Raw genomic sequence first — 22,500 nt, forward strand, 5'->3', positions numbered from 1 at the left:
AAAAAAAAAAAAAAAAAAAAAAAAAGAAAGTGCCCCAGGAGCAGCAGAGACTTTCTCTCTCTCTTTCTCTCTCTCTCTCTCTCTCTCTCTCTCTCTCTCTTTTTTTTTTTTTTTTGGTCAGGATATTTCAGCCCGAGGAATGAAATTAGCACATCACTAACAACATTTGGGCAGATTTAAACTGATTTCTCCAACACGTAGCCCATCTTTCTCAACACGGAGCGAGGAAATGAAAGCGTGTGGATGCGGGAAAAGTGAAAAAATCGAGCTGTGTGAGTGTGTGTGTGTGTGTGTGTGTGTGTGTGTGTGTGTGTGGAGTGGAGCTCGGCTTAAAGAGAGGACAGAAAGTGGGTCAGATGGCTTAAAACGGATTTATTAACGACACAAAGCAATGAATACGTTTGAAATTTGAGATCTGGTGTCTGAGCAGATTTCGGATTTAGGATGATAAATTGTCTCATAGGAAGGTTTATTTTTATTTATTTATTTTTTTTTTCGATAATAAAGTGAGATAACAGGTGCTGGTAAATCAGTGCGCGTGAAGCTTCTGCTCTCCGGTTCGACTTCTCAGCTCTGCTGTTTCTCTTCAGCTTTAACTCTTTTACACTCTTTAAACATTTCAGCATTTCTACGCAAGAGGATAAAGTATAAAGAGGGCGTATCATACGGGCTGTAATTATCCGTATCGCTTCTATTTCCCTTATTATTGTTAACATTAGTAGTAATAACAGTAGTAGTAGTAATAGTATTATTATTATTGTGATTGTTATTATTATTATTATGCACTGATTGATCAAACCTTAAAAAATGAATATTTCTCTGATTCTCACTAAAGCCCACACTCTACTACATCGCTGTGTTGTGTTTGTTTGGTTTTTTTAAATTTTTTTTTTAGTTGTTTTGTTTATTTGATTTTTTATTTTTTTTTTCCACCAAGTCTTGTCCTTCTGTAACTTTTCCTCGATCAGGCTCGATTTCTGGAAAGCGCCGCTCACAAACATGACCTTGCTACTCTCATACATTTATATACATTTATATACATTTATATAATTTATATATGTATCTCGAGCCGTGTCCACCGAAACACAGATCACACACGTTCAGTATCTCAGACACATGTCTCCGATCACATTAATGCATTTTAACAGCACTCATAACTCCACAGAAGGAAGTGTTAGGTCTGTGCAGAGTGTGTGTTAGTTTAATAAAATACAGGCCTTTTTTTTTTTTTTTTTTCCCTCGAGCACATGTTCTTTATCTTTATCTTCAACTCTGAGCGTTCCTGTAGTGAAAGAGTGAAAGAGTTCTGTCGGGAAAGAGAGAGCGAGAGAGAGAGAGAGAGAGAGAGAGAGAGAGTCACAGGTTAGACGCTGATGCCGTTTATTCAGGATTGGATGTCGATTTTTATATTTATGTATATCTATATCTATATATATCTATATCTATATGTATTTTGTTTGTTGTTGTTTTTTTTTTGAACGATACCGTGCCGTTATTGCGACTCCACCGGGAAACATTTTAACAACCGTTTTCAAGAGCGTAAAAGAAGACAAGCGTCACTAGGCTCATGTTTATATCATACGACTAGATTTGTTGATTTATTTCGATCATTTGTTTCCTCGTACACGTTCCTCTCCATGAAGCAGAACAGGAAGCTTTGTCTGTGATTCAATGTTAAATATTATGAATATTGTGATATTGCAAAACAGTGTGGAAGAAGTCAGGGAAACATTGCGATGTAAAAACTCAATATGGACGCACGGGCCGTGTTTCGACCTCCAGGTCAGAGGTTATTACGGCAGGAAGAGTCTGACCATCTGCACTTCATATCGAGTGTCCTGAAAAAGCCTCAAGCCCTTAAAATAGGTTTGGAAAAAAGTTTAGCCACTTGTGTTTTTTATTTTCACAAGTGGATGAAGGGCGTGGGTGTGTGTGTATATATATGTGTGTGTGTGTGTGTGTGTGTGTGTGTCATCTGCATAAGGGTCAAAGGTCACACCCGCTCTGACTTAAAATAAAATATGTATCAAGACGAACATCCCCAAAGCGATCTTTTCTTGGCAGGATTACAAATCTCGTATCCTCAATATTTCCTATTTTATCCAGATGATAATTCTCCAGCAGTGTTTTTTTTTTTTTTTTTTTTTTTTTTTCGCGTCTGTGAGCCGACACGGGCCACGCAGCCGTCCGCTTCCTGACACAGAATTATTAATTAATATTTAACATAGTCGACCAGAGGACAGGAAATAAATAAGCCTTGTGTTCTTAGCTTTTTTTTTTTGTAAATTTTCTACACTGCAACTATAAATATTACTTATGTATACAAAAGACAGAAGTGTTTTATGTAAATTGATGAAAACTGCTCGTGTTTGAGATTATTATTATTATTATTACTATTATTATTATTAATTGTGTTAAATCATGATTTTGTTCTGTATATTTTTTCGTAAAATTAAACTATTTCGGAACGACTTTATGGACTTGTTGGGTTTCGGACTTGTAGCTCCTTGTGCATGGCAGGTTCTTGGAAAGCGATATGAGTGTGTGTGTGTGTGTGTGTGTGTGTGTGGCCACGTTGACGTGACGTTGTACAAAACATTTGTGCCGTAAATATTTCAAAAGTGTGAATTCTGATTCTATTCACATTATAGACGTCTGTAACATAGAGTCCCTTTTATTTCCGATTAGGTTCATTTCAGCTTATTTTTTTACAGTAAATTCTTTTAATTCTTGAGCCAGTAGATTCATGAAAATAGGATTTATAGCTGGCAAGCTTTCAATAAGATATTTTCACACATTTTCCTCTTAAAAAAGTCTAACCTTATTAAAGCCAGACGCATATAACGTCTTGTATAAAATATACAACGCACGCGCTGAGTAATATTTCGGCTTTAACCTGTTATCAAGCTTCTGTTAGGGGTTATAACGTCAGAAAATTGTGTCAAAAAGACATGATATTAAGGTTACTGAGAAAAACAGCAATATATTGAATAAGAGAAATAAAAAATGAAGTCCTCATGTGACATCTTTTAAAATAATGAGAAACAAAAAAAGCTTAAAAAATGTTTAAACAAGAGCAAAACCTGCGATTTAGAACAAAACCAAAACGTCCATGCTGATATTACGCGAACATTGGTACGATTATCGCCGACTCCGTGCGCAAGTTAAGATAAAATTCACTCAGGATGTGCAGGTTATTCACGTGTCCCCTTTAAAAACACTTTTTTTTCCCCCTACGTTCACACCACTTTAACGTGTCAACGTTGGCAAGGTCACGGGCTGATAGAGATATCGATATTGCGTTTTTCCACTCGAGGCTGTTTAAGTGATTTCGACAACAAGATCTTACGAAGAGCTTATTTCGCTAATATAGACTTATAACATGTACATGACAAGCTGTAATACATGTGGGAAATAATGCATATATGTAATAATCTATAATACATGGTATATATAGTAATATATCTATGTAATAATCTGTAGAATACGTGTAGATATAATAAATGCAGGTAATAATCAATATAATACGTAAGTAATAAGGCGTGTATGTAGCAATCTATACAATATGTAAGTAATAAGGCATCTATATAAAGCATGTATGTAACAGTCTGTATAATACATAGGTAGTAATGCATGCATGTAATAATCTATATCATACGTGTAGGTAAGAAGGTTTATATGTAGTAATCTCTTTAATACATAGGTAACATTGCACACGTCATATATATATATATATATATATATATATATATATATATATATATATATATATATATATATATATAGCACATGTGTGTAGTAATGCGTGTGTGTAGTAATGCGTGTATGTAGTAACGCGTGTGTGTAGTAATGCGTGTATGTAGTAATGCATGTGTGTAGTAATGCGTGTATGCAGTACTCTATATAGTACATGAGTGTAGTAATGCGTGTATGTAGTAATGCGTGTGTGTAGTAATGCGTGTATGTAGTAATGCATGTATGTAGTAATGCGTGTATGCAGTACTCTATATAGTACATGAGTGTAGTAATGCGTGTTTGTAGTAATGTGTGTGTAGTAATGCGTGTATGTAGTAATGCATGAGTGTAGTAATGCGTGTATGTAGTAATGCGTGTTTGTAGTAATGCGTGTATACAGTACTCTATATAGTACATGAGTGTAGTAATGCGTGTTTGTAGTAATGCGTGTATACAGTACTCTATATAGTACATGTATGTAGTAATGCGTGTATGCAGTAATGCGTGTGTGTAGTAATGCGTGTATGCAGTACTCTATATAGTACATGTATGTAGTAATGCGTGTGTGTAGTAATGCGTGTATGTAGTACTCTATCATACATGTATGTAGTAATGCGTGTATGTAGTAATGCGTGTATGTAGTAATGCGTGTGTGTAGTAATGCATGTATGTAGTACTCTATCATACATGTATGTAGTAATGCGTGTGTGTAGTAATGCGTGTGTGTAGTACTCTATCATACATGTATGTAGTAATGCGTGTGTGTAGTAATGCGTGTATGCAGTAATGCGTGTATGTAGTAATGCGTGTGTGTAGTAATGCATGTATGTAGTACTCTATCATACATGTATGTAGTAATGCGTGTGTGTAGTAATGCGTGTGTGTAGTACTCTATCATACATGTATGTAGTAATGCGTGTGTGTAGTAATGCGTGTATGCAGTAATGCGTGTATGTAGTAATGTGTGTGTGTAGTAATGCGTGTATGCAGTAATGCGTGTATGTAGTAATGCGTGTATGTAGTAATGCGTGTGTGTAGTAATGCGTGTGTGTAGTACTCTATCATACATGTATGTAGTAATGCGTGTGTGTAGTAATGCGTGTATGTAGTAATGCGTGTATGTAGTAATGCGTGTGTGTAGTAATGCGTGTATGCAGTAATGCGTGTGTGTAGTAATGAGTGTATGTAGTAATGCGTGTATGTAGTAATGCGTGTATGTAGTACTCTATCATACATGTATGTAGTAATGCATGTGTGTAGTAATGCGTGTGTGTAGTAATGCGTGTATGTAGTAATGCGTGTATGTAGTACTCTATCATACATGTATGTAGTAATGCGTGTATGTAGTAATGCGTGTATGTAGTAATGCGTGTATGTAGTACTCTATCATACATGTATGTAGTAATGCGTGTATGTAGTAATGCGTGTGTGTAGTAATGCGTGTATGTAGTAATGCGTGTGTGTAGTAATGCGTTTGTGTAGTAATGCGTGTGTGTAGTACTCTATATAGTACATGAGTGTAGTAATGCGTGTATGTAGTAATGCGTGTGTGTAGTAATGCGTGTGTGTAGTACTCTATATAGTACATGAGTGTAGTAATGCGTGTGTGTAGTACTCTATATAGTACATGAGTGTAGTAATGCGTGTATGTAGTAATGCGTGTATGTAGTAATGCGTGTATGCAGTACTCTATATAGTACATGAGTGTAGTAATGCGTGTATGTAGTAATGCGTTTGTGTAGTAATGCGTGTATGTAGTAATGCGTTTGTGTAGTAATGCGTGTATGTAGTAATGCGTGTTTGTAGTAATGCGTGTGTGTAGTAATGTGTGTATGCAGTACTCTATATAGTACATGAGTGTAGTAATGCGTGTATGTAGTAATGTGTGTATGTAGTAATGCGTTTATGCGGTAATGCGTGTATGCAGTACTCTATATAGTACGTGAGTGTAGTAATGCGTGTTTGTAGTAATGCGTGTATATAGTAATGCGTTTATGCGGTAATGCGTGTGTGTAGTAATGCGTGTATGTAGTAATGCGTGTATGTAGTAATGCGTGTATGCAGTACTCTATATAGTACATGAGTGTAGTAATGCGTGTATGTAGTAATGCATGTGTGTAGTAATGCGTGTATGTAGTAATGCGTGTATGTAGTAATGTGTGTATGCAGTACTCTATATAGTACATGAGTGTAGTAATGCGTGTATGTAGTAATGCATGTGTGTAGTAATGCGTGTATGTAGTAATGCGTGTGTGTAGTAATGCGTTTATGCGGTAATGCGTGTATGCAGTACTCTATATAGAAGGTGAGTGTAGTAATGCGTGTATGTAGTAATGCGTGTATGTACTAATGCGTGTATGCAGTACTCTATATAGTACATGAGTGTAGTAATGCGTGTATGTAGTAATGCATGTGTGTAGTAATGCGTGTGTGTAGTAATGTGTGTATGCAGTACTCTATATAGTACATGAGTGTAGTAATGCGTGTTTGTAGTAATGCGTGTATGTAGTAATGCGTTTGTGTAGTAATGCGTGTGTGTAATAATGTGTGTATGCAGTAATGCGTGTATGTAATACTCTATATAGTACATGTGTGTAGTAATGCATGTGTGTAGTAATGCGTGTATGTAGTAATGCGTGTGTGTAGTAATGCGTATGTGTAGTAATGCGTGTATGTAGTAATGCGTTTGTCTAGTAATGCATGTATGTAATAATGCGTGTATGTAATACTCTATATAGTACATGTATGTAGTAATGCATGTGTGTAGTAATGCGTGTACGTAGTAATGCGTGTATGTAGTAATGCGTGTATGTAGTAATGCGTTTGTGTAGTAATGCGTGTGTGTAGTAATGCATGTATGTAGTAATGTGTGTATGTAGTAATGCGTTTGTGTAGTAATGTATGTATGTAGTAATGCGTTTGTGTAGTAATGCATGTATGTAATAATGCGTGTATGTAGTAATGCATGTGTGTAGTAATGCGTGTGTAGTAATGCGTGTATGTAGTAATGTGTGTGTGTAGTAATGCGTATGTGTAGTAATGCGTGTATGTAGTAATGCGTGTGTGTAGTAATGCGTGTATGTAGTAATGCGCGTGTGTAGTAATGTGTGTGTAGTAATGCGTGTATGTAGTAATGTGTGTGTGTAGTAATGTGTGTGTAGTAATGCGTGTATGTAGTAATGTGTGTATGTAGTAATGCGTGTGTGTAGTAATGCGTGTGTGTAGTAATGCGTGTATGTAGTAATGCGTGTATGTAGTAATGTGTGTGTAGTAATGTGTGTATGTAGTAATGCGTATGTGTAGTAATGCATGTATGTAGTAATGCGTGTATGTAGTAATGCGTGTATGTAGTAATGCATGTGTGTAGTAATGCGTGTATGTAGTAATGCGTGTATGTAGTAATGTGTATGTAGTAATGCGTGTATGTAGTAACGCGTATGTGTAGTAATGCATGTATGTAGTAATGCGTGTATGTAGTAACGCGTATGTGTAGTAATGCATGTATGTAGTAATGCGTGTATGTAGTAATGCATGTGTGTAGTAATGCGTGTATGTAGTAATGCGTGTATGTAGTAATGCATGTGTGTAGTAATGCGTGTATGTAGTAATGCGTGTATGTAGTAATGCGTGTATGTAGTAATGTGTGTGTAGTAATGCGTGTATGTAGTAATGCATGTGTGTAGTAATGCGTGTATGTAGTAATGCGTGTGTGTAGTAATGCGTGTATGTAGTAATGCGTGTATGTAGTACTCTATATAGTACATGAGTGTAGTAATGCGTGTGTAGTAATGCGTTTATGTAGTAATGCGTGTATGTAGTAATGCGTGTATGTAGTACTCTATATAGTACATGAGTGTAGTAATGCGTGTGTAGTAATGCGTGTATGTAGTAATGCGTGTGTGTAGTAATGCGTGTATGTAGTACTCTATATAGTACATGAGTGTAGTAATGCGTGTGTGTAGTAATGTGTGTGTGTAGTAATGCGTGTGTGTAGTAATGCGTGTATGCAGTACTCTATATAGTACATGAGTGTAGTAATGCGTGTGTAGTAATGCGTTTATGTAGTAATGCGTGTATGTAGTAATGCGTGTATGTAGTAATGCATGTGTGTAGTAATGCGTGTATGTAGTAATGCGTGTGTGTAGTAATGTGTGTGTGTAGTAATGCGTGTGTGTAGTAATGCGTGTATGCAGTACTCTATATAGTACATGTATGTAGTAATGCGTGTATGCAGTACTCTATATAGTACATGTATGTAGTAATGCGTGTATGCAGTACTCTATATAGTACATGTATGTAGTAATGCGTGTATGCAGTAATGCGTGTGTGTAGTAATGCGTGTATGCAGTAATATGTGTATGTAGTAATGCGCGTGTGTAGTAATGCGCGTGTGTAGTAATGCGCGTGTGTAGTAATGCGTGTATGTAGTAATGCGTGTGTGTAGTAATGCGTGTGTGTAGTAATGCATGTATGTGGTAATGCGTGTGTGTAGTAATGCGTGTGTTGTACTCTATATCATACATGTGTGTAGTAATGCGTGTGTGTAGTAATGCGTGTGTGTTGTACTCTATATAGTACATGTATGCAGTAATGCATGTGTGTAGTACTCTATATCATACATGTATGCAGTAATGCGTGTGTGTTGTACTCTATATAGTACATGTATGCAGTAATGCATGTGTGTTGTACTCTATATAGTACATGTATGCAGTAATGCATGTGTGTAGTACTCTATATCATACATGTATGCAGTAATGCGTGTGTGTTGTACTCTATATCATACATGTGTGCAGTAATGCATGTGTGTAGTACTCTATATCATACATGTGTGCAGTAATGCATGTGTGTAGTACTCTATATCATACATGTGTGCAGTAATGCATGTGTGTAGTACTCTATATCATACATGTATGTAGTAATGCGTGTGTGTAGTAATGCGTGTGTGTTGTACTCTATATCATACATGTATGCAGTAGTGCGTGTGTGTAGTAATGCGTGTGTGTTGTACTCTATATGATACATGTATGTAGTAATGCGTGTGTGTTGTACTCTATATCATACATGTGTGCAGTAATGCATGTGTGTAGTACTCTATATCATACATGTGTGCAGTAATGCATGTGTGTAGTACTCTATATCATACATGTATGTAGTAATGCGTGTGTGTAGTAATGCGTGTGTGTTGTACTCTATATCATACATGTATGCAGTAGTGCGTGTGTGTAGTAATGCGTGTGTGTTGTACTCTATATGATACATTTATGTAGTAATGCGTGTGTGTAGTAATGCGTGTGTGTAGTACTCTATATCATACATGTATGCAATAATGCGTTTATGTAGTAATGCGTTTGTGTAGTACTCTATATCATACATGTATGTAGTAATGCGTGTGTGTAGTACTCTATCATACATGTATGTAGTAATGCGTGTGTGTAGTACTCTATATCACACATGTATGTAGTAATGCGTGTGTGTAGTACTCTATATCATACATGTATGTAGTAATGCGTGTGTGTAGTACTCTATATCATACATGTATGTAGTAATGCGTGTGTGTAGTACTCTATATCATACATGTATGTAGTAATGCGTGTGTGTAGTACTCTATATCATACATGTATGTAGTAAAGCGTGTGTGTAGTACTCTATATCACACATGTATGTAGTAATGCGTATGTGTAGTACTCTATATCATACATGTATGTAGTAATGCGTGTGTGTAGTACTCTATATCATACATGTATGTAGTAATGTGTGTGTGTAGTACTCTATATCATACATGTATGTAGTAAAGCGTGTGTGTAGTACTCTATATCATACATGTATGTAGTAATGCGTGTGTGTAGTACTCTATATCATACATGTATGTAGTAATGTGTGTGTGTAGTACTCTATATCATACATGTATATAGTAATGCGTGTGTGTAGTACTCTATCATACATGTATGCAGTAATGCGTGTGTGTAGTAATGCGTGTATGTAGTAATGCGTTTATGCAGTAATGCGTGTATGCAGTAGTCTACATAGTACATGAGTGTATTAATGCGTGTATGCAGTAATGCGTGTATGCAGTAATGCGTGTGTGTAGTAATGCGTGTATGTAGTAATGCGTGTATGTAGTAATGCGTTTATGCAGTAATGCGTGTATGCAGTAGTCTATATAGTACATGAGTGTATTAATGCGTGTATGCAGTAATGCGTGTATGCAGTAATGCGTGTGTGTAGTAATGCGTGTATGTAGTAATGCGTGTATGTAGTAATGCGTGTATGCAGTACTCTATATAGTACATGAGTGTAGTAATGCGTGTATGCAGTAATGCGTGTATGTAGTAATGCGTGTATGCAGTAATGCGTGTATGCAGTACTCTATTTAGTACATGAGTGTAGTAATGCGTGTATGTAGTAATGCGTGTATGCAGTAATGCGTGTATGTAGTAATGCGTGTATGCAGTACTCTATTTAGTACATGAGTGTAGTAATGCGTGTATGTAGTAATGCGTGTATGCAGTAATGCGTGTATGTAGTAATGCGTGTATGTAGTAATGCGTGTATGCAGTACTCTATATAGTACATGAGTGTAGTAATGCGTGTATGCAGTAATGCGTGTATGTAGTAATGCGTGTATGCAGTAATGCGTGTATGCAGTACTCTATTTAGTACATGAGTGTAGTAATGCGTGTATGTAGTAATGCGTGTATGCAGTAATGCGTGTATGTAGTAATGCGTGTATGCAGTACTCTATTTAGTACATGAGTGTAGTAATGCGTGTATGCAGTAATGCGTGTATGTAGTAATGCGTGTATGTAGTAATGCGTGTATGCAGTACTCTATTTAGTACATGAGTGTAGTAATGCGTGTATGTAGTAATGCGTGTATGCAGTAATGCGTGTATGCAGTAATGCGTGTATGTAGTAATGCGTGTATGCAGTACTCTATTTAGTACATGAGTGTAGTAATGCGTGTATGTAGTAATGCGTGTATGCAGTAATGCGTGTATGTAGTAATGCGTGTATGTAGTAATGCGTGTATGCAGTACTCTATATAGTACATGAGTGTAGTAATGTGTGTATGTAGTAATGCGTGTATGCAGTACTCTATTTAGTACATGAGTGTAGTAATGCGTGTATGTAGTAATGCGTTTATGCAGTAATGCGTGTATGCAGTACTCTATATAGTACATGAGTGTAGTAATGCGTGTATGCAGTAATGCGTGTGTGTAGTAATGCGTGTATGTAGTAATGCGTGTATGTAGTAATGCGTTTATGCAGTAATGCGTGTATGCAGTACTCTATTTAGTACATGAGTGTAGTAATGCGTGTATGCAGTAATGCGTGTATGCAGTACTCTATTTAGTACATGAGTGCAGTAATGCGTGTGTGTAGTAATGCGTGTATGTAGTAATGCATGTGTGTAGTAATGCGTGTGTGCAGTAATGCGTATGTGCAGTAATGCGTGTGTGTAATAATGCGTGTGTAGTACTCTATATCATACATGTATGCAGTAATGCGTGTGTGTAGTAATGCGTGTATGAAGTAATGCGTGTGTGTAGTAATGCGTGTGTAGTACTCTATATAGTACATGTATGTAGTAATGCGTGTGTGTTGTACTCTATATCATACATGTATGTAGTAATGCGTGTGTGTAGTAATGCGTGTGTGTAATAATGCGTGTGTGTAGTAATGCGTGTGTGTAGTACTCTATCATACATGTATGCAATAATGCGTTTATGTAGTAATGCGTGTGAGTAGTAATGCGTGTGTGTAGTAATGCGTGTATGTAGTAATGCGTGTGTGTAGTACTCTATCATACATGTATGTAGTAATGCGTGTGAGTAGTAATGCGTGTGTGTAGTAATGCGTGTATGTAGTAATGCGTGTGTGTAGTACTCTATCATACATGTATGTAGTAATGGGTGTGTGTAGTACTCTATCATACATGTATGTAGTAATGCGTGTGTGTAGTACTCTATATCATACATGTATGTAGTAATGCGTGTGTGTAGTAATGCGTGTGTGTAATAATGCATGTGTGTTGTACTCTATATCATACATGTATGTAGTAATGCGTGTGTGTAGTACTCTATATCATACATGTATGCAATAATGCGTGTATGTAGTAATGCGTGTGTGTAGTACTCTATATCATACATGTATGCAATAATGCGTGTATGTAGTAATGCGTGTGTGTAGTAATGCGTGTGTGTAGTAATGCGTGTATGTAGTAATGCGTGTGTAGTACTCTATCATACATGTATGTGTTAATGGGTGTGTGTAGTACTCTATCATACATGTATGTAGTAATGCGTGTGTGTAGTACTCTATCATACATGTATGTAGTAATGCGTGTGTGTAGTACTCTATATCATACATGTATGTAGTAATGCGTGTGTGTAGTAATGCGTGTGTGTAGTAATGCGTGTATGTAGTAATGCTTGTGTAGTACTCTATCATACATGTATGTATTAATGGGTGTGTGTAGTACTCTATCATACATGTATGCAGTAATGCGTGTGTGTAGTACTCTATATCACACATGTATGTAGTAATGCGTGTGTGTAGTACTCTATATCACACATGTATGTAGTAATGCGTGTGTGTAGTACTCTATCATACATGTATGCAGTAATGCGTGTGTAGTACTCTATCATACATGTATGCAGTAATGCGTGTGTAGTACTCTATCATACATGTATGCAGTAATGCGTGTGTGTAGTACTCTATCATACATGTATGTAGTAATGCGTGTGTGTAGTACTCTATCATACATGTATGTAGTAATGCGAGTGTGTAGTACTCTATCATACATGTATGTAGTAATGCGTGTGTGTAGTACTCTATCATACATGCATGTAGTAATGCGTGTGTGTAGTACTCTATCATACATGCATGTAGTAATGCGTGTGTAGTACTCTATATCATACATGTATGTAGTAATGCGTGTGTAGTACTCTATCATACATGTATGCAGTAATGCGAGTGTGTAGTACTCTATCATACATGTATGTAGTAATGCGTGTGTGTAGTACTCTATATCATACATGTATGCAGTAATGCGTGTGTAGTACTCTATCATACATGTATGTAGTAATGCGTGTGTAGTACTCTATATCATACATGTATGTAGTAATGCGTGTGTGTAGTACTCTATCATACATGTATGCAGTAATGCGTGTGTGTAGTAATCTGTCATACATGTATGTAGTAATGCGTGTGTAGTACTCTATATCATACATGTATGTAGTAATGCGTGTGTGTAGTACTCTATCATACATGTATGCAGTAATGCGTGTGTGTAGTAATCTGTCATACATGTATGTAGTAATGCGTGTGTGTAGTACTCTATCATACATGTATGTAGTAATGCTTGTGTGTAGTACTCTATCATACATGTATGTAGTAATGCGTGTGTAGTACTCTATATCATACATGTATGTAGTAATGCGTGTGTGTAGTACTCTATCATACATGTATGCAGTAATGCGTGTGTGTAGTAATCTGTCATACATGTATGTAGTAATGCGTGTGTGTAGTACTCTATCATACATGTATGCAGTAATGCGTGTGTGTAGTACTCTATCATACATCTATGTAGTAATGCTTGTGTGTAGTACTCTATCATACATGTATGCAGTAATGCATGTATGTAGTAATGCGTTTATGCAGTAAAGCGTGTATGCAGTACTCTATATAGTACATGAGTGTAGTAATGCGTGTATGCAGTAATGCGTAGTAATGCGTGTGTGTAGTAATGCGTGTATGTAGTAATGCGTGTATGTAGTAATGCATGTGTGTAGTACTCTATCATACATGTATGCAGTAATGCGTTTATGCAGTAATGCGTGTGTGTAGTACTCTATATAGTACGAGTGTAGTAATGCGTGTATGCAGTAATGCGTGTGTGTAGTAATGCGTGTATGCAGTAATGCGTGTGTGTAGTAATGCGTGTATGCAGTAATGCGTGTGTGTAGTAATGCGTGTATGTAGTAATGCGTGTGTGTAGTAATGCGTGTATGCAGTACTCTATATAGTACATGAGTGTAGTAATGCGTGTATGTAGTAATGCGTGTATGTAGTAATGCGTGTATGCAGTAATGCGTGTGTGCAGTAATGCGTGTGTGTAGTAATGCGTGTGTGTAGTACTCTATATCATACATGTACACTATATGGCCAAATGTACGTGCACCCCTGACCATCACACCCATGTGCGGTTCTTCCCCAAACTGTTGCCACAATGTTGGAATCACACAGTTGTGTAGAACGTCTCTGTGTGCTGTAGCTTTACAGTTTCCCTTCACTGGAACTAAGAGGCTCAAACTCTGTTCCAGCATGACAATGCCCCTGTGCACAAAGCAAGCTCCATCAAGACATGGTGTGTGAAGGTTAGAGTGGAAGAACTCGAGTGTCCTGCACAGAGCCCTGACCTCAACCCCACTGAACACCTTTGGGATGAACTGGAACACCGACTGAACCCCAGACCTCCTCACCAACATCAGCGCCTGACCTCACTAATGCTCTTGTAGCTGAATGAACACAAATCCCCACAGCCACGCTCCAACATCTAGTGGAAAGCTTCCCAGAAGAGTGGAGCTCATTATAACAGCAGAGGGACTAAATCTGGAATGAGATGCTCAAAAAGCACATATGGTTGTGATGGTCAGGTGTCCACAAACTTCTGACCATATAGTGCATGTAGTAATGTGTGTGTGTGTGTGTGTGTGTGTGTAGTACTCTGTGCTTATGTGTGGCTTTAGATTAGTCAGTGCTATTTAAAGCTAGAGTAAAGTACACACTTAAAAAATGTCTCTGTAGACCCCCCGTTTAAAACTTTCTTTTTTTCCTACACCTGTACCAAGGTCACTTTTTGATAGCAGTATTAATATCAGCTATTTATATACATACGCTGATATATGGATTAATCATTGCTGCGCTATTCAAACAGGTCGTGGTAATATTCTGGATACGTTTAAGCGTTAAGGCCTCTCTCTTACTACCAGATAAAAAAGTACCTTTTTTTTTTTTTTTTTTAAATAAAGAATCTTTTTATATAAATTTCTCATTAAAGCAGTGAATACTCTGTGCACTCTATAGACTCATCTCACGACACTTTATTTCTTTCTACAGCCTCGGTTTATTAGTCATTTATAAAATTACCCATACAACCTTTTTTTAATTTTTTTTTTTTTTTTGTCACACCCAGGCCTTATACGAAAACCAGAACCGTAAAAACTCTTTGGCATTGACGAATTTTAGAACGTGGTGTTTATTTAGAAAAGTGTAACGACGTCAAAGTCAGTGTGTCACACTGTGGGGCTGAAACGAGCCTGTCAGCTGCCTTTTAATTGATTACATTTGCCATTTCCATGAAGTTCCTGTCTCTCTGACAGAATGACACAGAAATAAATAAAATATGTCTATATATATATATATGTATGTATGTATATATTTCTGGAAATGACTGAGGAACACATTTAACCCGTTCATGCCCGGCTTTTTTCATCCTGAAAACGTCATGCACGTCCAACTACACCCAGTGACTCGTTTAAACAAGTTTATCTTTTTTTTTTTTTTTTTTTTTTTTATAATAATTGACTAAATGTTTGCATTCTTTAAATAAAAATCGGATTTGAATACTGGCAACTGTCGTTGCTGTCGGCTAAATAACTTGGAAACACCTCGAGTGTGATTATGAGTCAGAACTGGAGTGCCACTTTGGGGACTTTAAGATGTTTATTGGATAAAAGTAGACAAAGATTACTCCTCAAAGGCTCACATATTAACGAAATATCATTTCCTTTAAACCAGGATATTAAAAACGTTATTAAAAGCATTACATTTTTCTAAAAATTAAACCCATTTGAAAGGAAATGTAAGAAAACATAATGTAAGAATTACAAGTTTCATACTGAAATGGATGTTTAACTATCACATAGTCTCCTGTGTGTGTGTGTGTGTGCGTGTGTGTGTGTGTGTGTGAATCTCATCCATGGAAAAAGAAATTGTAAATAGGTTTAGTGTATAGTTTACACAACAGGTGAAGCTCTACAATATTCTAAGAAATATCTAAAAATGGCACAAAAAAAAAAGATCTAATTATTTCATTTCCTGTCATGTGATAAGGCCAACCAGCTGTGACCACTTTCTGGAGGAAGTTCATCTGAAATTAAAAGTAAAATTTTATATAAACCTAAGATGTTAAGGTTGACACGTACTTCCTCCAAGACAATTTTTGCGTGTAACACACTCAGAGGAAAGCGCTATCCGCCCTCTTCCACATACACGAGCTGACAGATGCTGACGATTGGCTAGTGTCGATTTGATTGACAGGGGAGAGAGAGAGAGAGTAATGCCCCTCCCACACAGAGAGAAATGTGTTTGCTCTCTTGGACTCCCGGCCACGGACGTCTGCGGCATCGTCGGGATTCGAACTCGATTGCAGATCTCGAGCGGTACTTCACGTCGTCATCGAGCCACTTTGAAAAGCCTCTACTTTGAAAAGGAGCAACTCTCACTCGGCGCTTCAGCCATTCTAACAACATTTCTAACTCCAGGGCGTTCTCATGGCTCCACCTCTACCAAAAGGGTTCCTCACTCCACATTTCAGCGGTTCTAGTATATCAGCCACGTATCAGTAGTGCTCTACATCTCGTTGAGTTTCTCAGCGTGGACTCTAAAAGTGGATTTATCACATGGCATGAAGCGAAAGTAAAATTCCTGGGTGTCTGTAAGTGCTTCTTGAATTTTATTCTTTGATGCGAATCATTAAAATCCTGTATAGCACTTCACTAGACTTTCACTCCAGCAGGACAGACTGTTGAAAACTCTTAAATGGTCAGCGTTAATATTTTTGTTCAATATCTCTTTATAAAGGCGCATGCTCGTTAATGATTTTAGGGTTTATCTTTTGATAAATTGAAACCGAAAAGATTCATTCTGCGAGATATTTAATTCAATCGAATCTTTAAGCATTGAAACCGCTTCAGCGATTTGGTTTAACTGTATATTGTGTCACAGTATGATTGAATCGAGCTAATATTCCGGCAATATGATGCGGAATCATCATTTTCCCCCTAATGTATATTATATACCATCTGTAGTATATAGTATGTCATGTATACAGTATTTATGATGGTGAGTCAGATGAAAACCTTAATTAAATGGAAACCTTAAATGCTTTTTTTTAAGGTGTAACGTTTTTCCACCTGCGTTTTCATTCAGTGTGAGTGTCCCAGCGCTTAACGAGGGTCCTGATTGTTCTAGAAAATATTAGATTCATATATATATATATATATATATGTATATATTTATATATATTTATATATATATAGAATGTATTAGTATTGTTTAGGCTCATCAGTCTGCTGAATGGTACTTTTAATTAATATCAAAAGACAGAAATAAATTATTTACTAACAATAATCACAAAAGTGTGAAAAAAAAAAAAAAAACCTTCACTGTCACCTGTAGGGAAATTGTATTTATTTCATGCATTTATATTTATAACCTTGCACGCATTCATAAGAATAACCTCGATCAGTGCAACCTTGATGTCTCTCGCTGTGCTCACGTTAGCAGGTGCCTGTCATTGTGCATGAAACAGATGTAAAGTATTTGGAAATGTTGTAAGTGCTCAAGCCTGAAAAGGACGAGAAAGCCCTTTTATGACCACACACGTATACTAAATAAGGCCATACACTGAACCCTGACGGAGACGTTTGGCCTGAGAAATGGAGTGAAAAAAACAGGTGTACTGTTTAGAGACAAAAAAAAAAGGGAGATGATTCAATCGTTAGCAAAAAAGGGATGAACCTGAATATGCGAGTGTGTGATATATCGTTATTCGTGTTATATAATTACACCGCTTGTCTGCTTTTATACGAGGAGCTATAAAAAGTGTTCAGGTCGAAGTGTACCTTTAGAGATGTTCACCGTTCTGCACTGAACGTGATATAAAATAAATACTGAGTGTTAAATGAAAACGGTGGAGAATATCGGCGAAAAACATATCGGATATCGTGTCCTGTAACAAAACGACAAATATGTTTATATGTTCACAAATAATGAGACTCGACTGTTTTTTCCTGTTGTGTTAGAATTGATTTTATTACATTTTATATACTTTATATTCAGACTGGACAATATGACAAAGAATATCATATCACGATATTTAAAAAAAAAATTTCCACGATACTGGATATGTATCACGATACACACGAAGGTTTGCTAACAAACAGACAGCAGGACAGAAGCGTTGCGTTTAAAAATGAACCTAGTTAATAATGCGTACGAAAATAAATTAACGCTGAAAAAGTGGGAGGAAAATCCCTAAAAAAAAAAAAAAAAAACATTTTAACATGTTTAATGTAAAATTTAGAAAATAAATGCTTCCAGAGTTTGTAATTTTGATCAAAGAAAGTATAAAAAGATATCACGATATCTCAGGAAAGTGTATCGTAACATAATTTATCACGATAGGGATATCATCGTATCGTTCAGCTCTACTTTGTACTTTATGTTAGATTTATTATATTTACAGTGTAAGTGAATTTTGTGTAAAAGATTTAAACTGTGAAGTGCTTTTACTTCAGTGCTTTTAGTTCAGTGCTTTTACTTCAGTGCTTTTAGTTCAATGCTTTTAGTTCAATGCTTTTAGTTCAGTGCTTTTAGTTCAATGCTTTTAGTTCAGTGCTTTTAGTTCAGTGCTTTTAGTTCAATGCTTTTACTTTAGTGCTTTTACTTCAGTGCTTTTACTTCAGTGCTTTTAGTTCAGTGCTTTTAGTTCAATGCTTTTAGTTCAGTGCTTTTAGTTCAGTGCTTTTACTTCAGTGCTTTTAGTTCAGTGCTTTTAGTTCAGTGCTTTTAGTTCAGTGCTTTTAGTTCAATGCTTTTAGTTCAGTGCTTTTAGTTCAATGCTTTTAGTTCAGTGCTTTTAGTTCAGTGCTTTTAGTTCAGTGCTTTTACTTTAGTGCTTTTACTTCAGTGCTTTTAGTTCAGTGCTTTTACTTTAGTGCTTTTAGTTCAGTGCTTTTACTTCAGTGCTTTTACTTTAGTGCTTTTACTTTAGTGCTTTTACTTCAGTGCTTTTACTTCAATGCTTTTAGTTCAGTGCTTTTAGTTCAGTGCTTTTAGTTCAATGCTTTTAGTTCAGTGCTTTTACTTCAGTGCTTTTACTTTAGTGCTTTTACTTCAGTGCTTTTACTTCAGTGCTTTTAGTTCAGTGCTTTTACTTCAGTGCTTTTACTTCAGTGCTTTTAGTTCAGTGCTTTTACTTCAGTGCTTTTAGTTCAGTGCTTTTACTTCAGTGCTTTTAGTTCAGTGCTTTTAGTAGTAGCTTAGTTGTTTTTAAAGAAAACAATATCGAATATTCATGCTCAAGGTTTTCGTATCGGTTTTGGAAACAGAAAAGCGGTATCGTGCCATCTCCAGTAAATACTCGTTTGCCTTGACTCAGTAGTGGAATCTAACTTTATCGTAAAATAAAATTGTATTGACCAGCCTAGTGTTGTACACATTAGAAACGCGTGTGTGTGTGTGTGTGTGTGTGTCAGAGAAGTGAGGATCCTGGGATACTCTAAAGCTCGAGACAGAAATGGTCTAATTGAAAGTCAAGGCCAAATTTGCGCCACGCGTCGGAGGAGCGTCTGATGTGACGACGATGAAAGCGCCGGAGCTCAGAAACAGTAATCTGTTTTCACCCAACTTCACTAAGAACTGAATATTCATTTCATTCTCCACTTAAATCCCTCGGCGAACGTTTTGAGAGGGATTACACGTAACCGTCGCAGGGGCTTAACTTCCACCCTTTTGGCGCGATTTAAAGCACACATTTGTTTCTGTATTATCTAGGTACATTTTAACAATTGTAAAATATAAACGCGTACAGATCTGAACAAGTTAACATGTTAAAAAGTTTCAAGGTCATCCTTAAATCATTGAAATATTTCAATTCCTCTTGGACTATATGGATTTACGTGTTTAGGTAAAATCACGTTTTTTTGTAGTGTTTCTGTGGAAGTCTGATTTGGGGGCGGGGCTACATATGAGCTTTGTTTTTTTGAAATGTCACTGCTTTAGATTTGTTACTCAGAAACATTTAGCTCATCTAACCGTAGTGAGGAACAAAATACAAAATTTTAGCCACGGAAATCTGACGAACGTGAGTTACTTTCTTTCTTAGCTAGCCAGCGATCTATTTGAAGTAAATTTGCATATTCATGTATATTCATGTGTATTCCGATATATTTATATACGTTCATAGATACTGGTATTTATATTGAGGAGACGTTCTTAAACTATCTTAAATCATTTCTTGGACCGAACTACGTTAAACAGTTTATTATTTTACGCAGACTGTTTGTCATGATTTATAATGAAACTTTCCGGCGTATTTGCATATAAAACAGAAACTTGTTTGTTTTCGTATCGACTCGTCCTCATGATTAAAGCGATAAGTTATATAATAAAACGAGTTTCTCCACAGGCTGACTATTAACATAGACAAGTTCAACACAGTTTCATAGAAAAGAGTAACGTAAGTTCTGTAAGTTATATGATATATTAAATCTCGTAGTAAATATTTCCTGTGACTTGATATGACCCGAAGATGAAGACTTTAGTTCGTTAACTATCTGTAAATCAGATTTTTTTTTTTTTAGTAAAACCAAGACCTGACTGTATTTATAAACTTGTTAGGAGTTTGTGTACACTGAGAAGAAGCAGTGGATTTGTGGTAGATGTGAGGTTTCGTTTTGGTTAAAGTGTCACCCCATGACAACCGATACAACCAAACAGAATTTTTTTGTTAAATACACCAGGAGGAACGTGCTGTAAACTGCTAGAAAGTCGTGAATGAGACACACAGAGGAGAACGTGTGGAGTTTGGAGTGAACCGAGTGAACCCACTGCTGGAATGAAGCACACACTTGATACTGATTCTGTTTTGAAGTTCCCTTTTTTTTTCCTTTTCTTTTTTTTTTTTTTTTTAGCCCAAGTCCGAGGCTTAATCAGCGGATGGAAACCTGGATCGGCGTTGTACTTAAATGAATGCATGTTTTGTTTGTGTTATGTATTTTTCCATTGTGCTGGAATGTTCTCCTCGCCGAGCTCCAAATTCCCGGGATGCTTGTGGAATGTGGGCTGATAACTCCGTATAAGCTGCTATTATTATTTATATTATTTATATTTAACTTAATTTTTATCTGTCAGTATGAGAGGTATGAGCTCCGAGTTAACGTCAGGGTAATCCGTCACCGGTTATGTAAATTCAGTTTGCGCAACACCTCGCGTTTCAGCGATTCTATCTATGATTTGGTTTGGCTTGGTTTGGTGACACCACGGGCAAAACATTGCACGTTTTCTGTCTTGTTTTGTTTTTTGGCCGTTGCTCTTTGTTTGCCGAACCTTTCCCGTTCCCTGATCAGTAGGAGGAGTCACGTCGATTACAAGTTCCCAGGGCAAGCCGTTTAACCGTTTTCTGGGAACGCTGTAAACAGTTTGATCGTGTGAAAGGTTCTACGTTTTAAGAAACGCATCACACCTCGATTGCAAAAGTGTGAAAGTGGCGCACGGCCACAACGAGTCTGTTTACTCACCAAATCTTAGCTTACAAACCAGCACACGCCGCGTGTGAGGACAGAGACAGAAGTCGTGTTCGGGCACTGACACGTTTTTTTTGTTTTTTCACATTGTGTCGCAATGAAACAATTTCAACCCACAGAGGAATGATTCTCTGGTCAGTTAAGGACAGCATTTCAAAAGGAAGGCCATGAAACACACACACACACACACATTTGAACACATCTGAAGTGAAGCGAACTCAAACGATGGCTGTCTCAGTTTAAAACCGGTGCTGTGTGTGTATGTGTGTGTGAGTGTGTGTGTGAGTGTGTGTGTGTGTGTGTTTAAACACGTCCCGTATGTGGAGATTAACTGTGTGTGATGTTCTCAGTGACAGATCCGGATCGGCTGAAGAGAACGCACTCAGAGGAGCATCAGATGTGATCTTCGCAGCCGAGGGACGCTGGAGAGGAAGTGTGTTCTCCATCCGAGAGTGAGAGGTGAGCTCAGCGCTCTGATTCAGCTGCTCTCGCCGTTACACCACCACGTGTCCGTGTTATTATTCTTTATTCTTTATTCTTCTTTTGTAAGATATTAGAATTATCAGTCGTGTCACAAGAGCCGTGTCGCAATTCGCTCCCTGGATAGTGCACCTTATTAATACGTGTAATGTGCTACACGTGTACACTACGAATGTATCTTGTACGATTTCTTTTAGCTCGGAATTGCAACGATGGACGTCGAATTGACTAAACTTCACGTATAAATGTCAGTTAACGATGTTTACGTGGCGTGATCGCTAACAGCTACTCGTCAGTGGTGTGTTTAATGCAAATCGCTTTTAATCCGTTGGGACTTGTGTGGTCTGAGGTCGCCTGGTGATTTTATAATTTGAATTGTTTATGTTTTTGTCGCATTTCCTGCTTCCTCCCTCTCTGCTGCCCCCTACATAGTGAAAGACTGAGTGAGGGAGAGCAATTTTAGACACAGCATGTGGTTCATCTGATGCAACACGAAAAAATCCTACCCAGAATGCTTTTACACGCTCTGATCTGGGATCAGATAGAGCCGTTCAGTCCCGAATCAAATACAGAGGTAAAGCAAGCTGATCCCAGACCAGTCTGACAGGCCAAGTGATCCAATTCCAGATCAGTTTCAGAGACAGAGGGATCTGCTTCTAGACTGGTCAGAAAAACAGCACAATCTGATCTCA

The 22,500-nt window shown here is 37.1% G+C and overlaps 1 protein-coding gene across 4 annotated transcripts in view; it reads left to right on the forward strand.

Annotated features, from left to right (window-relative positions):
* The window catches only part of zbtb20 (zinc finger and BTB domain containing 20), a 107,669-nt gene that overhangs the window by 1,706 nt on the left and 83,463 nt on the right, over nt 1–22,500 (forward strand). For 2 of the 4 annotated variants that reach the window (XM_053230524.1, XM_034300800.2), the window contains exon 2: nt 21,679–21,787. The exons of 1 other annotated variant lie outside the window; for it this stretch is intronic. The gene's annotated coding sequence lies outside the window, so the exon portion shown is untranslated. One more of the 4 variants, XM_053230526.1, reaches the window with a different exon arrangement.

The sequence above is a fragment of the Pangasianodon hypophthalmus genome, chromosome 27 (assembly GCF_027358585.1).
Source record: "Pangasianodon hypophthalmus isolate fPanHyp1 chromosome 27, fPanHyp1.pri, whole genome shotgun sequence".
In the NCBI taxonomy this organism is placed as follows: Eukaryota; Metazoa; Chordata; class Actinopteri; order Siluriformes; family Pangasiidae; genus Pangasianodon; species Pangasianodon hypophthalmus.